General features: G+C 36.0%; 1 protein-coding gene, 1 long non-coding RNA gene and 1 pseudogene across 2 annotated transcripts in view; 2 read left to right on the forward strand and 1 right to left on the reverse strand.

Annotated features, from left to right (window-relative positions):
* Window positions 1-17,909, forward strand: part of LOC104086216 (putative late blight resistance protein homolog R1A-3) — a 59,966-nt gene that overhangs the window by 30,400 nt on the left and 11,657 nt on the right. The gene's annotated exons all lie outside the window — the stretch shown is intronic.
* Window positions 1-17,909, forward strand: part of LOC104099122 (putative late blight resistance protein homolog R1A-3) — a 54,736-nt pseudogene that overhangs the window by 22,070 nt on the left and 14,757 nt on the right.
* Window positions 14-17,678, reverse strand: LOC108943385 (uncharacterized). Its single transcript, XR_001967296.3, has 4 exons — window positions 17,313-17,678; window positions 14,391-14,723; window positions 12,778-12,845; window positions 14-194 (listed from the first exon to the last, which is right to left on the reverse strand). It is a non-coding gene; the product is annotated as an uncharacterized lncRNA (long non-coding RNA).

Genomic DNA, 17,909 nt, shown 5'->3' on the forward strand with positions numbered 1-17,909 from the left:
CCCGGTAGAAATAAGTCACAAGCTTCTAAGAATTTATTCTCTATGTCTCTATATATCAGAGTCTAAAGAAAATAAGGAAGACAACATAGTAAGATAGAAGGGGACTCTGGAGTCTGCGGACGCTAGCAGATATACCTCGAAGTCTCCTCGTACAGCTAGTTAATGATGCCTGGTCTGATAAGATATACCTGGATCTGCACAAAAAGATGTGCAGAAGCGTAGTATGAGTACACAACAGCGGTACCTAGTAAGTGCCAAGCCTAACCTCGGTAGAGTAGTGACGAGGTCAAGTCAAGCCCTACTGGAGAATAAATAATGACATGGTAAAATGTTTAAACAATATAATAAGATAAAATGACAATGGAAATGATTCAAGTAGTATGTCACATTTAATTACACCAAATAATTGCAATTAATATCTCGTGGAAACAAAACAAACTTTCCTTTCAACTTCAAGAAATCACAACAAATAATCAAAGGCAACTGCGGCCATAAATCAATATCAACAAGGGCACTCTCGAGGTACCGCCTTGTAGTCCCAAATCATAAATAAATTCACAATATCTCATTTTTCTTATCTCACTGCGGGAGCCTTCATAATTTATTTTAAAGAAAATATTTTTCCCGAAATAGCATCCCGCGTTTTAGCCATCCTTATCACACTGTATGACTTCTAGTAGTTTTCCCTACTAGCCACACTTATCAAGCCACTCTTATCTCATCGCATGCGTTTCAATACCCAGACCTTATACCACCGCATGCGTATCAATATCATAATATATCACAATTTGCACCTCAAGTGCCCAAATATTTCAATTTGCCAAAATAAATCAACGATATTTTCCACAATAAAGAGTTCACGACGCATGCCAACATAAATCATCAATAATATTTTAAATCTTTAATACGTTGCTTCAATACCAAATTTAAAATGTCAAATACTTCATATTAATAATATTTAATTTTAAAAAATCAATTTCAAATAATGCACAGAATAAAAAAAATAAATTTCAACCAAAAAGGTAAAACAATTAGCAGGAAAAGGTCAAGCAAATTTAAAGTATACAAATCAAATCAATGATAAAGAATATAACAAGATAAAATAATTTAATAAATGCGCAACAATGATCTACACAATTTTAAAATATAATCTTTCACATTTAGCCTGTGTACACACTCGTCACCTCGTGTACACGACTTTCAATACATTTCAATAATCACATTAATATCAATTCTAGGGGAAATTTCTCCCACACAAAGTTAGATAAGTCACTTATCTCGACTTGCTCCAATTTAACCAATTAGTATGCTTTTTCCTTGATTTTCCGATTCCGGTCGACTCGTATCTAGTCATAATTAATTCGATACAGTCAACAAAAATTATAGAATCAATTTCATAAGAAAATACTATATTTCTTTTCAACAAAATCCGAGATTAACTCAAAAATGGCATGTGGGGCCCACGTCTCGGAATCTGGTAAAAGTTACGAAATATGAACGCTCATTCAACTACGAGTCCAACCATACCATTTTTACAAAAATCGGACATCACTTGAACTCCAAATCTCAAATTCTTTTGAAATCCCTAGGCCCAAATCCTCTAATTTTACCTCAAAAATATGTAATCTATTCGAAATATTCAATGATAACCCAATATAATTGACTAACAATGATCATATGTGACTTACCTCAAGTTTCCCTTGAATTCTCTCTCAAAATCACCCCAAAAACCGTGCTTGAAGGTCCAAAAATGGCAAAACTCGGAACTCCCTCTGTTTTTAACATTCTGTCCAGGATTTTCGCATCCGCGGTGATTTCTTCACACCTGCGGTCTTCGCATCCGCGGTGATTTCTTCGCACCCGCGATGACTGTTTTTGCACCCACGGTCTTCACACCCGCGGTGAGTTTTTCGCACCCGCGGTGCCTGGATAGCCCATGCATTTTCGCTTCTGCGAATCATTCCCCGCATCTGCAAGCTCGCACCTGCTGCCCTTTTTTGCGCTGGTGCGATCACACCAGCAGCCCAGCTGCTTCAGCTCCTCCTCCAAATCCAAATTCGATCCGTTAAGTATCTGAAACTCAACCCAGGCCCTCGGAACCCCGTCCGAACATACCAACAAGTTCCATAACATAACACGGACCTACTCGAGGCCTCAAATCATATCAAACAACATCAAAACGACGAGTCGCACCTCAAATAAAAATCTATGAACTTTGAACTTTCAAATTCTATATCTTGTGCCGAAATACATCAAATCAATCCGGAATGACTTCAAATTTTGCACACAAGTCATAAATGACATAACGAAACTATTCCAATTTACAGAATCAGATTCCGACTTCGATATCAAAAACTCAACACCCCGGTCAAATTTTCCAAAAATTCAACTTTCGGCATTTCAAGTCTAATTCCACTACGGACTTCCAAATAAAATTTCGATCACGCTCCTAAGTCCAAAATACCATAAGGAGTTGTTGGAATCATCAAAATTCTATTTCGGGGTCGTTAGCAAATAATTCGACATCCGGCCACTATTTGAACTTAAACTTTTAATTTTTTATTAAATTCCATATCTCGGGCTAGGGACCTCGGAATTTGATTCCGGGCATACGCCCAAGTCCCAATTCACAATACGGACCTACCAGAACTGTCAAACACTGATCCGAGTCCGTTTACTCAAAATATTGACCAAAGTCAACTCAATTGAGTTTTAATGCTCTAATTCACATTTTAATCTATTTTTTTCATCTGAAAACTTTTTGGTAAATTTTACGGACTGTGCACGCAAGTCGAGGAATGATAAATAATATTTTTTGAGGTCTTAGAATACATAACTAATTATTAAATTTAAAAATAACATTTTGGGTCATCATAATCACATGTGCGAAAGCACTGGCAGTGTTAAAACGTGGAGCCAAGTGTTAAAGCGCAGATGCGGCCAAGTGCATCGCAGGTGCATCTCATTTTTTGGACTTCAAACACACGGTTTGGGCGATATTTCAGAGGAATTTCATAGGAAAACTTGAGGTAAGTCACTTGTGATCATTGTTAGTCAATAATATTGAATTATAATCGAATAATCAGACTAGATTACGTGTTTTTGAGGTGTAAATCGGGAATTTAGACCTAGGGATTTGAAAATAAGATTTGATGATTTGGAGACCGAGTTGATGTCGGAGTTTAGTAAAAATTATATGGTTGGACTTGTGGTTGAATGGGTGTTCGTATTTTGTAACTTTTATCGGCTTCCGATACGTGGGTCCCACGTGCAAGTTTTGGATTAAATATCGAATTTTGTTAGAAAATTTGTATTTTCTTATGGAATTTATTCCTATAATTTGTATTGATTCAATCGAATTAATTATCACTAGATTCGAGCCGATTAGAGTCGGAAAATCGAGGAAAAGATACTACTTGACAGATTGAGCGCGGTTTGAGGTAAGTGACTTGTCTAACTTTGTGGGGGAAAATTTCCCTTAGGATTGGTATTGATGTGATAATTGTAATGTATTGAAAGTCGTGTACGCGAGGTGACGAGTGTGTACAGAGACTAAATGTGGAAGGCTATGTCTTTAAATTGTGTACATCACTGTTGCATATTAATTAAGTTCTTTTATCATGTCATATTCATCATCATTGATCTATTTTTATATTTTTAAAATTTGCCTGACATTTTCTTGTTAATTGCTTTACTTGTTTAGTTAAAACTTTATTTCTTTTATTCTGTGCATTAATCGAAGGTTGAATTTATTAATTGAATTATTATTAATATGAAGTATTTGACATTTTTAAATTTGGATTGAGGCAACGTGTTATAAACATTGTGAAATATTATTTTTGCTGAGTTATTCATTCCCGAATAGTTTTTGAGATTTTGTATACTCATTGTGAATGAGTCGTGAGCTCCTTATTCTGGAAGAATATTGTTGTTGATTTATTTTAGAAAGTTAAAATATTTGGGCACTTTAGGTGCAAATTATTATATATTGTGATGTTGATACGCATGCGGTGGTATAAGGTCTGGGTTGAAACGCATGCGGTGAGATCAAGGCTAAAACAGGGATACTATTTCGAAAAAAATGATTTCTTTAAAATTTAAAATGTGAAGGCTCCCGTAGTGATATAAGAAAATGAGATATTGTGAATTTATTTATAATTTAGGACTACGAGGCGGTACCTCGGGAGTGACCTTGTTGATGTTTCTTTATAGCTGCATTTTGACTTTGGTTATTTTGGTGATTTCTTTATAGTCGTAAAATTTTGTTTTCTTTCCGCGAGATATCATTTGTCCTTATTCCGCTGAAGTTAAATTGTGATATACCACTTACTCGATTCATTCCCATTGTCATTTTGTTATTATTATATTGCTAAACTTTTCATCCTGTCTTTTATTATTCCAGTAGGGCCTGACCTAACCTCGTCACTACTTTACCGAGGTTAGGCTTGGCACTTACTGGGTACCGCTGTGATGTACTTATACTATGCTTATGTACATCATTTTGTGCAGATCCAGGTACTCCTTATCAGTCCAGATATCAATGAGCTACCTGTGTACAGAGACTTCGAGGAATATCTGCTAGCATCCGCAGATTCTGGAGTCCCCTTATGTCTTATTATGTTGTTTTCTATATTTGTTTTAGACTTTGACATATAGAGACATTGAGGATAAATTCTTAGAAGCTTGTGACTTATTTCTACCGGGTTTTGGAAGTTGTAATTATTTAAGTTGTCGTTCTTATTTATTTCAGTTGTTAAGGATTGAGTTTCATATTTATATTCAGTTATTCCGCATAATTAATAGGTTTACCTAGTCTTAGAGATTAGGTACCATCACACATCCTACAGAGAGAATTGAGGTCGTGACAACTATATTATAAAGAGTCGACTCTTACAACGGGATTATCCTTTGTAGATGCCTCCTAATAAATTGAAATAATATTTCTATGTCATGCATTATTTTTCAAATCAAGAGGCATGATACTGTTAGCAATAATAACAAATGGTGTACCAACAATGATATTATTATTAGGCCACTCACTTTAGATTTTATATACCTCTTCAAACAACCAAAATAATCATCACAAATATATCAAAGTAGAGCAATGGTACTAAATTTATAAGGAAAGCAAAATTGATAACATCGGATAAAGCGCTTATGGCTAAGTGTCAAGTGATCGAAACAACTGCCCGAAGTTCTGGAGATATATTTAATATAAATAAACCGTTTGGTGAAAAATTAATGGTTTAGAAGGTGATTTTTGTCAAGTACTATTAATAGTTGCAAAATCGATGAAAGCAAAGACTGTAAAAACTAGCTTGCCAAAATTATATTTATGGCCTCAAATGAAAAGGATTCAACTGACAAGAAATATAAAATAAGAATAGATCCATTATTAAGTAATTTCTTGCTTCGTGTCAGAAACAAAAAAAGAGTGTCTAATAAAAGAGATTTGGTTCTTCCAAAACACTTGAAAAATATTTATATCAATAGATTAAGAGCCCCTTTGGACATAAGAAATTTTTTCTTTTTTTCCAAAAAAATTCATTTTTTTCGAAATCAGCGTTTGTTCATAAAATTTCCAATTCACTTGAAGATGCATTTTGGAAATTTTCGAAAATTTAAAAAACTCCAAAAACTTGTTTTTCAAAATTTTCACTCAAATCACTCACAAAACTTCAAAAATAGCTCAAAATTATATTCATGTACAAACACAACTCTAAATTTTAAATACCATTTTGACTTGAAAATTATTTTCCCCATATTTGGGAATTTTACAATTCTTATGTCCAAACGCACACTAAAATGTAATTTTGTGCAAATTGCATGATAGAAATTAAAAAGTCATCTTAGCTAGCACAAATTAATATGTTGATCAACTAAATAAAAGGTTGATTACGAAATTTTATGGTAAAAATAAGATATACTTTAGTTTTTGACTCACCAGAATAAGATACAAATAATTACTACCCAGAAGACTACTTAAATACTCTAATACCAAGTGGCCTTCTACTACACAAGTTTGTTGTCAAGTTTATTTTTTCTTATGTATGTTAGTGTCACCTATATGTAATAGACTAAGTTAAAATTTGTAACACCCCGGAAACATTTCTAAGTGTTTTAAGACCATTAAGAAGATTGGCGGGTGCTAATTATATCTATTCGGGTATGAACAAGACTGGTAATTTGAATGATATCAATTAATCATGATAATATATGTATGAGGTGCATTAAAAATGGTTTAGGGTCTAAGAAGAGCCCTAAGGTTAAGTCAAGTTGAAAATTATATGATGGGATAAAGTTTCAAGTGAGTTTGCACAAGATCTAACTTCAAACGAGCATAACTCTCAAGATATGAAGAGTTATATGGTGTATAATCTATCAAATTAAATCCCTTCGAGTATAGTTTCTAATACATCAAACCGTTCGTCATTGGGAGATTTCTACAAGAAGTTATAACCTTTTTACTAAAGAGTGACAGAACAGCTACGCGAGTCTTGTTTAGCCTATGCAATGCGTAGGCAAAATCAGTATGGAAGTGAAGGGGAGGGTTAAGTTGCGTATCCAATCTATGTAGTCTATGCAGCCAGCCTACGCAGCTCATTTTCTATAAAATAAGGGAGGTTCGGGGAGTGAGAAAAAAGATAACATTTTTGGCTAAGTTTTGGGTTCTAGAGAGAAGGTGGAGCATCCTCAACCCAAATACACATCAAAGGTGAATTTTATGATAATTTTATAATGGATTAACACTAGTTAATGGTAGTATTAACATCTACACGGATTGAAATCAATAGGGATTTCTCTAATCTTCAAGAATCATTCAAAAGGGTTCAAGTTAGGGTTTGATCTACAAGAGGTAAATTCTCCACCCTACACTTAAATACAACTATGGATTAAGTATTTGGAATGTATTGTGAAGTAAAAAGTACCAACTGGTTGAAGAATTATGCTAGTCCTTGAAATAGGTATTGTGAGTTAGGGTTCTTGAATGGAGAAGAAGATGAATAGTGAATTTTTGAATTTTGTTAGGATGGTTGGTGATTCTAGTACTTCAATAGCTTAATAATGATTAACTATTGAATCATATAACCTACATTGGGGCTTAAAAGCCAAGGATGAAATTTATTAAGGATAAAAGGGATATGTATGGGTGAATTGGGCTTGTTGAAGACTTTAATTGAAGATTTAAGGGTCGAGTTGATGTTGGAATTTAGTGAAATTTTATGGTTGGACTCATGGTTGGATGAGCGTTAATATTTTATAACTTTTGTCGGGTTCCGAGATGTGGCACCCACGGGCGATATTTGGATGAAATTTTGGATTTTTATGGAAAATTTGTATTTTCATATGGAATTAATTCTTACAATTTTTATTGACTGAATCGGATTATTTGTGGCTAGATTCGAGGTGTTTGGAGGCCAATTCACGAGGCAAAGGCATAGCAGAATAAGAAATTACACGATTTGAGGTTAGTAACCCTTTTAAATTTGGTCCTGAGAGTATGAAACCCCGAATCATATGTTATGTGATTGGTTTTGAGGTGATGCACATGCTAGGTGGCGGGCGTGTAGGCATGCACCGTAGGAATTGTGACTTGGTCAAATTCCATGGAACTGTGTAGGGTAATTATCTGTTGATATCCGTAAATTCTCTACGTATTAGAAAAAATTGAGCTAAGACTTGTATTAAAAATCATGCTTAGACATATGTTGTTATTATTGGTACCCACTGGGGTCATTTTTGTGGTTTAATTATATGTTCAAATTGTAATTTCACACTCAGTCATGTTTATTCATTTCATATCATATCTCAGTCTCTGTTGCTATTTATGAAAACATCATATTATCAATTTTGGATAGATTTTCATGATGTTTGAGAGCCCGAGAGACTGTAGAGGTTGATGACTAAGTAAGTCGAGGGCTAATTGTGAGGATATTTATGGATCGGGCTGCACGCCGAAGCATGTTTTATTGATTTATGCCATGATTGGCTTGATATAGCGCTTGGGCTGAAGGAGCCCCTCCAGAATCTGTACACACCCCCAGTAAGTGCAGGTACCTACTAAGTGCGAGTGTCGAGTGCCGAGTGATGAGTGACTGTGAGGAATGAGTGACTATGAGGAAAGAGTGACTGTGAGGTTGGAGCGAATGAGAGGACTGAGTAACTGTTACTCTGAGAGGATGCATTGATTTCATTATTTGCTGCATTTCAGCTGTCATATATCATTATTTTGAAAGTTTCGGAAAAATATTATTTTATGTTTTCGGTCAAACTTGTAATGAAATTTCAGTGAAATTTCAGTGAAATCTTAAATGTTGAACTTGAGAGCATGCCTACCCTTTTATGTTGGAAAGTACTGTATTTGGACTTTTTTTTTGCTTGTCACTACTTTCAGTTCCTTATTTATTATTGTTACTTGCTGAGTTGATTGTACTAATTCTACACCCTACACTTCGTGTGCAGATCCAGGTGATTCCGGACACAATGGGTGTTGATTATTTCACATAGTTGATTTTCCGGAGATTCAGAGGTAGCTGCTATGTTTCGCAGACCTTGTCTCTCCTTCCCTACCCTTTTGTTTATTGTATTTGGTCTCGGATTATTATAGACCGGGTTTTCCAAACTTGTAATGTATAGATGCTCATGTACTCAGTGACACCAGGTTTTGGGAGTGCATTTATATCAGTATGTGTTGGGGTTTCTCTTAAATTAATTATTATATTTTCCGCATTTAAAAGAAATTGTGGTTTATGGAGGTTGTCGGGTTGCCTAGTATTAAGATAGGCGCCATCACGACAGGTGTGATTTTGGATCGTGACAAGTTGGTATCAGAGCCTAGGTTACATAGGCCTCACGAGTCATGAGCAGGTTTAGTAGAGTCTTGCGGATCAGTACGAAGACGTCTGTACTTATCTTCGAGAGACTGCTGAACCCTTAGGAAAATTTTACTTTCTTGTATTTTATCGTACGAAATTGATTCAGCTTGAAACATAATTCTTTGAATTCCTTCCACGCATTCGTGTGCGCATGTGGGCGCTCAGTATCAGCTGTGTATTGTTGGCTTGTGATTCCATGAATGAGGTTCGAGATGAGTATTATGTGCTTTGTTGAGGGGGCCGGTCTGGAGGACTTGAGGCCGGAGTTAGACCGTAGCTTATGATCGGTAGTTTCGATTGTGAGAACCAGTGCACTTGGACTTATATGTTCGACAGTATTCCTATGAGTGGAATTTGTGGTTCGATGAGCGGTTGAATGACTATATGATACGTATGATGTGAATGCAGGATGTGTTAAAATGGATTGAATGAGACAAATAAATTTTACTTGTGACTCAAGAGTTTGCTATTGGGTACTTGATTCCTGTTTTGATGTGACGTACAGTCTTGAGTTGTGAGTGCGTTGAGGGATCTGTCATGCTGTTTAATTATGGAGCGAAGTAGATCTTCATGTCGTGTTGATGAGTTCAAGCTTAGAAATATTAAGTGATTCCGTGGTAGTTGTGGATGCGAAAGGGTATAGCTATATGTCAATTTGAGGCTAAGCAGGTAGGTTATCTCTTGCAGAGTAATCTACGTAGGTGTGTTCCTTGTAATATTGAGTGGAGAGTTTCTTTTCTACCAACTAGGCGTATATGTTGAGATTTGAATTTGAATCCTGTTGAGAAAGTTGATTTGACTGTCCCGAGAATAAATGCGAACTTAGTGGATGATTGAGGTATTTTATGGTGAGTATTGCGTAAGCTTGAGAAGAATTTTCGTTGAACTGACTGCGGTATTATGGCAGTAATAAAGTATGATATTGTGAGTTATGGAGTGTTTTGTTGTATGACTTTGAGCCAAGTGGGGGAGCCTGCTATTGACAATTCAATTTCATGGATATATGTTAAATTTTAATTTTGGTTTGAGGCATACTTGTGGGTTAGTTATGACTTGCAGAGGTGGAGATCGAGGATGACTCGGGTAAGGAAATTTTTGAATATGGGTTACATTGTACTTTATGAAAATATATAAATTATGGAATGATTAAGTTGTTATTTTGAAGGATGTAGTGCGCACGAATTATGAATTTGATTGGTCGTGTTAAGGCAAGGTTACTTCTTTGAGTGTTGAGTATGCTAAAGTAACACGTGTCTTTCGGCCCGTTTGGGCAGAGAAAATTAGATTTGAACAGAGTGGATGACTCTCGAGAGGGTTCTAATGGATTCAAAATATATATGTGGCAATTGAAAAGTTTTTGAATTTGTATATCACTAGAATCGGTTACTTACACTGGATAGTATCGAGAAGTGCGATGATTTTGTTTGACTATGGATTCTACATTTCAATATAAGAAAGGAAAGAGGAATAATTTTAAATTCAAATAAGGTCCTTAAGAGTGGGTGTCTCAGTTGTGGTATTTATGGAGGTGCTTAAGAAGAATATAGTGGGCTTTGGGTAAGGATCGTAGTGTTCTGACAAGGAGAAGTGTCAACTTGAGGGTAATTCAAAAGAAACTCAAAGAAAATAGGACAACTGGGTAGTAGGCTAGACCAGTATGGTAAGGGTATGTTCGGTTCTTTTGGGATAATTATAATGTGGTGAGACTTTACAGATGTTTCGGTGGCAATATTCTTGGGTTTGGTGACCTGCGTGGATTGGTCGAGTTAGAGAAATTCGGTTTTGATAGCTTGGTTATGTGCAAATGGATTTGAAAGTGTTCTTGATGGTTTCTACCGTGGTTTGAACAAGATATTTATACTCGTGTGGGAGACATGTTGTGCATTGTGAATTCCTCATGGATGAGAGGAAATGGAAGGTTTCTAATTGATCGGGTATGTAATATGCTTGTGACTCAGAGTTAATAAAGAGATTCTCATGCTTGTCACATGATGGCATAATAGATGTGGTGTGTTGTGCGGGATTAAGACTTACATGTACAAGGCGACAGTTCATTCTGGAAAGCAAAACCACGAATTATGGACAGAATGGTCAATTTTAGATGTTTAGACGGATATTATAACTACTCGGTAATCCCTGAGAAGGGTGTGCATTTCAAAAGAGGCATTGTGTTTTGACTTTCAGATGTCATTGGTATTGCGATACTCACATGGTTAATAGACTGTTGATATTCCAATTATTACTATGTGGCATGGGAGGAAATGTGGAAGTAATCTGCATGGGATGATTGTGCGTGAAAGATGTGTTAGTCATTTGAGTGCTGGAGTTGAGACGAGTCACAGTGATTCCTGTGTTCTATGAATGTGGAGACTGGGGGTTCTTAGAAGCATATTGTTTCAGGGTTGCGGCCTATTTGAGGTGAGTATTTTATTTTAACTCAGTGGAGGCACTAATTGTCTTTGTGATGACTATGCACTACGAGTGCGTATATATATATATATATGTGAGGTTTGAGCCCATGTGCGGGCATCGGGGCAAGTATTCAGACTCGGGAAAATGTTTAGACTATGATATGCCTAGAGTTGACGGTTAAGCATAAAGTTATGACGTTTCTCGTATTTGTACCTTTGTTGAGAACCATCCGGGCTATACTTGAGGTTACAAAGAGGCTAATTCCTTGAATAAACTGGGTATTTACTATTTCTGCATTCACTTGCCGATTTGAGTTGTGATAGCGTACTTTGCACATGCCTACTCTATGGCATGTTATTTATACCAGTCGAGGAGCATGTGAATTTTATTTCATTTATCATAGAAATATGTACTTATTTGGTTGCTCCTATATGATATGCTTGGACTGGAGGCCTGCGACCATGCCAGGCGGATTATGTTATTGACACGTGAGTTGTCCGTGCGGATCAATATATTGATACGATAGCACGTGAGTTGTCGGTGCGGGTTGATCTTAATGTGAGCTCTAGGAGAGCTGGTTACCGTTATTAGATTCGTGTGTCTTGATTTTGCCATGTATGGTGAGCTCAAAGCATGTCAGTTGTAGAAGTGCTTGTTGAACTTGCGAAAGGGTTATCTTCTTTGAAACATTTTTTCCATTTTTGGGTACACGGATTACGCAGTTTGCGGATTGGATTAGATTGGTGTGGATGTGAGATTCGGGTCTTGAAAAGAATTCTGGATGTTAGAAATGAGGCTTCAAGGTTTTTGGGCTAAGGTTAAATTAATGATTTTCAGTTATGTTGTGATGACGTGGGATCACCCCCGGGTATGTGCGTGGTAAGGTGAAATAGTGATTCGAAAGTTTAGGAACAACTCTTAGCACGCAGTTTACATCACAGTTTTAGAGGGAAGTACAATGAGAATTAGGTACACAGGAACATCTGGATATGCACGGACAACTCACGTTCTATAGTATCAATATTTTACAATCACGCCCTCGGCCTCACTCAGTCATAAATCTCTCTAGTATCTCGGGCTCTCAGTAATCATGAAAATCGGCCCAAAAATGATGATATGATGTATCAATAAATAGCAACAGAGACTGAGATATGATATGAAATGAATGCACATGGCTGAGTGTAAAATTACAATTTAAACAATTAATTTAACAGCAATATGACCTTTATAGTTCTCAATAATACTGGCATATAGCCTCAGCATGATTTTTAACATGATTCTTGGCTCAATTTCTTTAACACATAAAAGTACATTGACAATGTCAAGATTATTTGACTATACAGTTCCATAAAATTTGATCAAGTCAAAATTTCTACGGTGCACGCCCACACGCCTGTCACCTAGCGTGTGCGTCACCTCAAAGCCAATCACATAACACAAAAATCTGGGGTTTCATACCCTCAAAACTAAATTTAGAACTGTTACTTACCTCGAACTGTGTAATTCTTTACTATGCTATGCCTTTGCCTCGCGAATCGGCCTCCGAACCCCTCAAATCTAGCCACGGTTAATTCAATTCAGTCAATACTATTTATAGGAATTAATATCATATGAAAATACTAATTTTATAACAAAATCTGAAATTTAACTCAAAAACCGCTCGTGGGGCCCACGTCTCGAAATCCGACGAAACTCACAATATTCGATAACCCATTCAATTACGAGTTTAACCATACTAATTTTATCAAATTCCGATAATAACTCGACCTCCAAATCTAAAATTTTCATTCTTGAAAAGTTTTGCAAAAACCTTGATTTCTCCCATTTAAATCTGAAATAAATGATGAATATAACCATGAATTTATGAAATATAATCACTTTTGGATATAGGACATTAACCCAAGTTGAAGTCGTGAAGAAATCCTCAAAATCGCCCAACAACCGTGCTCCAAAAATCCAAAACGAAATGAAGGAAATGACCATTTCTGGTCCTTAAGTTTCTGCCCATCCGTCACTAAAAGTCCATTTTCCGTCACTAAAAATCCATTTTTTTCCATCACTAAAAGTCCACACCAGAACTTGCTTGCACCAACATTTATTTCTTTCACTAAAAAGGCTCTAACTCCATCATACGAACTCGGAATTCGACGATTCTTATTTCTATGAGTCACAAATAATAATACGAACCTAGTCATTTAATCAAAACTCAATTCGGAGCTCATTTGCTCAATGCGATACCAATTTCGTTCGTTAAATAATTAACTCATATTTAGCACTAAAAACCTAATCACGACTTGATGAAATTAGACCAAACTTTCCAGATCACTCCTATAATTCATTATCAAAATCTCGGAAGTCTCAAAATCAAATTTTGATCTCTAAAACTAAAAATGGACCTTTGGATCATTATATGCTTCTGCTCAAAATACCAAACTCTTCCAAAAATTCTTCCAAAACTCATCCGAGACCCACGGGACCCCAACCAAGTATACTAACAAGTCCCATAATATGGAACGAACTTAGTCGATGCCTCAAATTATATTGAACAATGCTAAAACACGAATCACACCCCAATTCAAGCCAATTCAAAACTAACAAATTTCAAATTCTACATTCGATACCGAAACCTATAAAATCAATTCTGATTGACCTCAAATTTTGCACACAAGTCATAACATAACAGAGTTGTTCCAATTTTCAGAATCATATTTCGATCCCGATATCAAAAGGTCAACTCTCCGATCAAACTTTCAAACTTAAATTTCCTATGTTCGCCATTTCAAGCCTAATTTAGCTACGGACCTCAAAATAAATATTCGAACATACTCCTTAATCCAAAATTACCATACGGAGCTATTGATATCATCAGAATTACATTCTGGGGTCGTTTACACATAATTCACCATCTATTCAATTATTTCAACTTAAGCTTCCAAAACAAGAATTGTCCTTTCAATAAAATCCCGAATGATCTGAAAACCAAACTTGACCACCCTCGCAAGTCATAATACACATTTCAAAGCTACTCGAGACCTTAAGCTATAGAACGGAATGCTAATTCTCAAAATAACAAGTCGGGTCGTTACAGTAATTCCTTAATACCTGCAATGTTTTGCTGCATCGGCATGAGCTAGTATGAGGAAGAGGATTTGTTGGCTTCAGATTTGATTCCTCCACTGCTCTGAGTAGGGATGAACTCTGGTGCTTTGTCTTTCTTAAGCCAAGTTCCCTCAATCAAGGTATACCCCATCATGGCAATGGCAGTCTTATTATAGGTGCTGGAGATAGTCTTGGGAGCATAGAGAGATAAATCCACTTTCATGACTTTCAGGATGTGAGAGATTAGTAAACCATAGGACAAGCTGCTCGCAGAAGATGAAGCATCCCTGATACTTTCAAGCATGTATTGACGTACCCAGGCAAACCAGTTGATAGCTTTACCATTCACCAAACAATACAAAACAATATATCTCTGAGAGACAGAGTACTCAGAGAACCAGTACGGGGTAGAAAAGTGGTTGCAATAATACGGGCTAGAACACGATGTTCAAATTTCAAGTTCTTTGGTCTTATATCGAGGGGGGGTTCAAACAATACACTCTTGGCCTCTTCAAAAGATACTTCAAAATTGTCTGGCCAGGAATGTTGCACAAAAAAGTTGTATCCAATAAACTTTGTAGAAAAGATTTTCTCAAACTGATAAGAATCAAGAATAATACGAGTTCCTAAGACCATGGATTCTAGATCGTCTTTATCATTCTCAAAAAGATTTGCATAAGGCATACACACAGGTTCTTCATAGACAGTATTACCAACAGTAGCAAATAGAGAGAGAAGTTTCTGAGTTTAAAAAATAGAGAGAATATCACAGTGAGAGTTTTGCATAGACTTTAAAATTACAGTGCGACCAAAAGTAATCGACTTTCCTTTGAAGGCGACAAACCTAGCCTTCTCTTCAAGGCCATAGAAATTCATCTTGTCTTAAGGACCAAACTCTATACTTTCAGTTTTTTCCTTTTTTTGAGACGATTGTTTGGGGATGGACTCCATTGGTCGTTTTCCCACCCTCTTTTGGGAGATAAGAATGTCTTCTTGAAAACCACTCGAACCGTTTTCTATCAATAAATGATCTGTGCTTTCGGAGGATTCGATATCAACAAGGTTATTTCTTGAACCGGTGGCTTCTTCTAGGTGTGGAAGAGGAAGGAGAGGGTGTGATTTTAGCCATGAGTAGAAAAAGACAGATAGATAGAAGTTTGGTTTCTTCGAGAGAATGGGAGATATAATCGAAGGAAGAGGGGTTAAAAAGGATTAGAGAGGTCGCTTCGATTCCCGAAGAGACGTATGAAAGGCAACTGAAAAGTTGCCTTCTGCAAAACCCCACCGTCAGTTCACAATAAATGCAAGCGTAGACTAATCAAGTACCTAAAAGGTTTTTTGGACAGAAATAACAAGATATATGGAAATAAACTAAAGTAATTATGGAAAATACTAAACACAGTTATGAGGGAATTGTACATATACCAATTTTGTTCCGAAGGAAAAAAAAAAAAATTTCAAGTAAAGGTTTTGTAAAACTGTCACACCCTTTTTTTACTTTAACTACCCCTCTTTAAAATAAATAAAGTAGTTTTGTAAAGCTCAAAAGGGTTTTTCGAAATTGAAAAGTGACAAAAAATATTTGTTTAAAAGAGTTTTTCTCAAAGTCGTCACTTGGCATATAATCTCGGTGTGCCAAGTCACCATTTAAAAGCAAATTTTCCCTTAAAAATATATTTGACTCTAAATCGGTTTGCACCAGAGATTCTAGATAAGGGTGTTCATTTGACTCGGGAGAAAGTGTTAGGCATTCCCCGAGTCCCGTGAAAATCACGGTTGCGTACATGATCTAATTAGCTATAAAGAATACTTAAACTGAGGCAACAACACACGAAAGAAAAATAAACACACAAGAGACTCGAGGTCATCCTCATCTAAATAAAATAAAATAAGAGGAAATACTAAAAGTCTATACTATGCTCACTCCACGATGTCCGTCCCAGCCTCCAATTATATTCACTACGGGGCATACCCCGAATAAAAATATATACAAAATCCACGGGGCATTTCACTAAGTATAAACTAAAGGGAACGAAATCTCACCTCAAATAAAAATGGAATAAAGGACCTAAGGTTTGCCTACTCATGCGTGGTCGGCCTAAGCATGCTACCAGCGATAAGCAACAAATAAAAGTAATAAAAACATTTCAAATCCAAATTGGCATTTACGTTTAAACCTGAATCCTTCAATCTAATCCTACGGTTCACTAAATATTTAAAGCAATTCAAGCTCAATCCCCACAACCCTTTTCACAACAAATTTCACTAAACTATAATCTCATGTCCAATATCTGTTCACAAATATATTCCACACAAAAACTTACAGACAACTCGCACTACAATTCCAATCAAGTGACTCAAAATAATGTCAATCCCGAATAACACGATTAAAGAGAAGTGGGATAAACATGATGTTAGCCTACTAAATCTAAAGCTAACTGCATATTCTAAAAGGTAATTAATCTTATGAAACCGGATCTGTTATTAATTCTATTCAATTGCGTCTATTACATATATGACTAAACTAATTTTATACCTTAACACCAATTGACATTAAAATATTAACTAAAAATAAAAACTCCAAGTTCAACATAATTGACTCTACGTCTCCAGACTTGTTAACTTAAAGACTATTTCTTAGATTTATGAAACAAAAGAGAATTTATTCACTTAGAATGGAGGATGCCAGATTTTGAATCTTATCGCAAAGTTTAACTAATAATCCAAACTTCAGTCAATAGCACAAAATCAAGCACATTAGGTCTAAAGGAAATTGCAACACATTCTAAGATCTACTGACAATCAGCAGAGAAATGAGAACTCACTCAAACCAATTTCCCATCAGAAATCTAGCAAAACCATAGTCTGGGCTCAAGCCATATTAAAATCGACATTAGAATAGAATGAGAGAGCAAAGAATTGAACCTGAAGTTTCTTTCAATTAATAAAAATTCCAGCAGTTACACGGACAGAAACAAAGGGACAGTTGCGACCGGAATTCGACAGACGATCAAACTTCGAACAGAAACGCGAACCGAAGCACGAACGACACCTCAAATTCATTCGAACTTCATGTTTTTGGAACCATATCCGAAATCAGAAGCAAGAAGCAGAGGTTTTTTTTTTCTTCTTCTTTCTCAAACTAATTAGCCCGAACAATCAAATTTTTGTATGTGTTTCCGTCGAGTTAATGGCGGAGAAAAGAGCTGGGGGTGCGGCTCTAGAATTGTAAGAATGAGGGGGGTTCGGTTGTTTTTAGAATGGAGGAATTCCGCTAGTGTTTTGGGTGTTAATTTGGTTTCTATACAGTGGTGGGGAATAAGTATTGGCGATTGGATTAAACATAATTAGTGACCAAGATTTAATCTTGCATTTACGTGGAGAGTGGACTAATGAGTTGAGAAGAATGGATCTTTGTTTTGCTGGGCTACTAAAATTTGAAAATGAACTCCTAATTAGCCCAAATTCAATTATTTCTCAATGAACAAAAATAAAAATACTACCAAAATATATTAATTAATC

Source organism: Nicotiana tomentosiformis, chromosome 9 (assembly GCF_000390325.3).
Source record: "Nicotiana tomentosiformis chromosome 9, ASM39032v3, whole genome shotgun sequence".
NCBI classification, from domain to species: domain Eukaryota; kingdom Viridiplantae; phylum Streptophyta; class Magnoliopsida; order Solanales; family Solanaceae; genus Nicotiana; species Nicotiana tomentosiformis.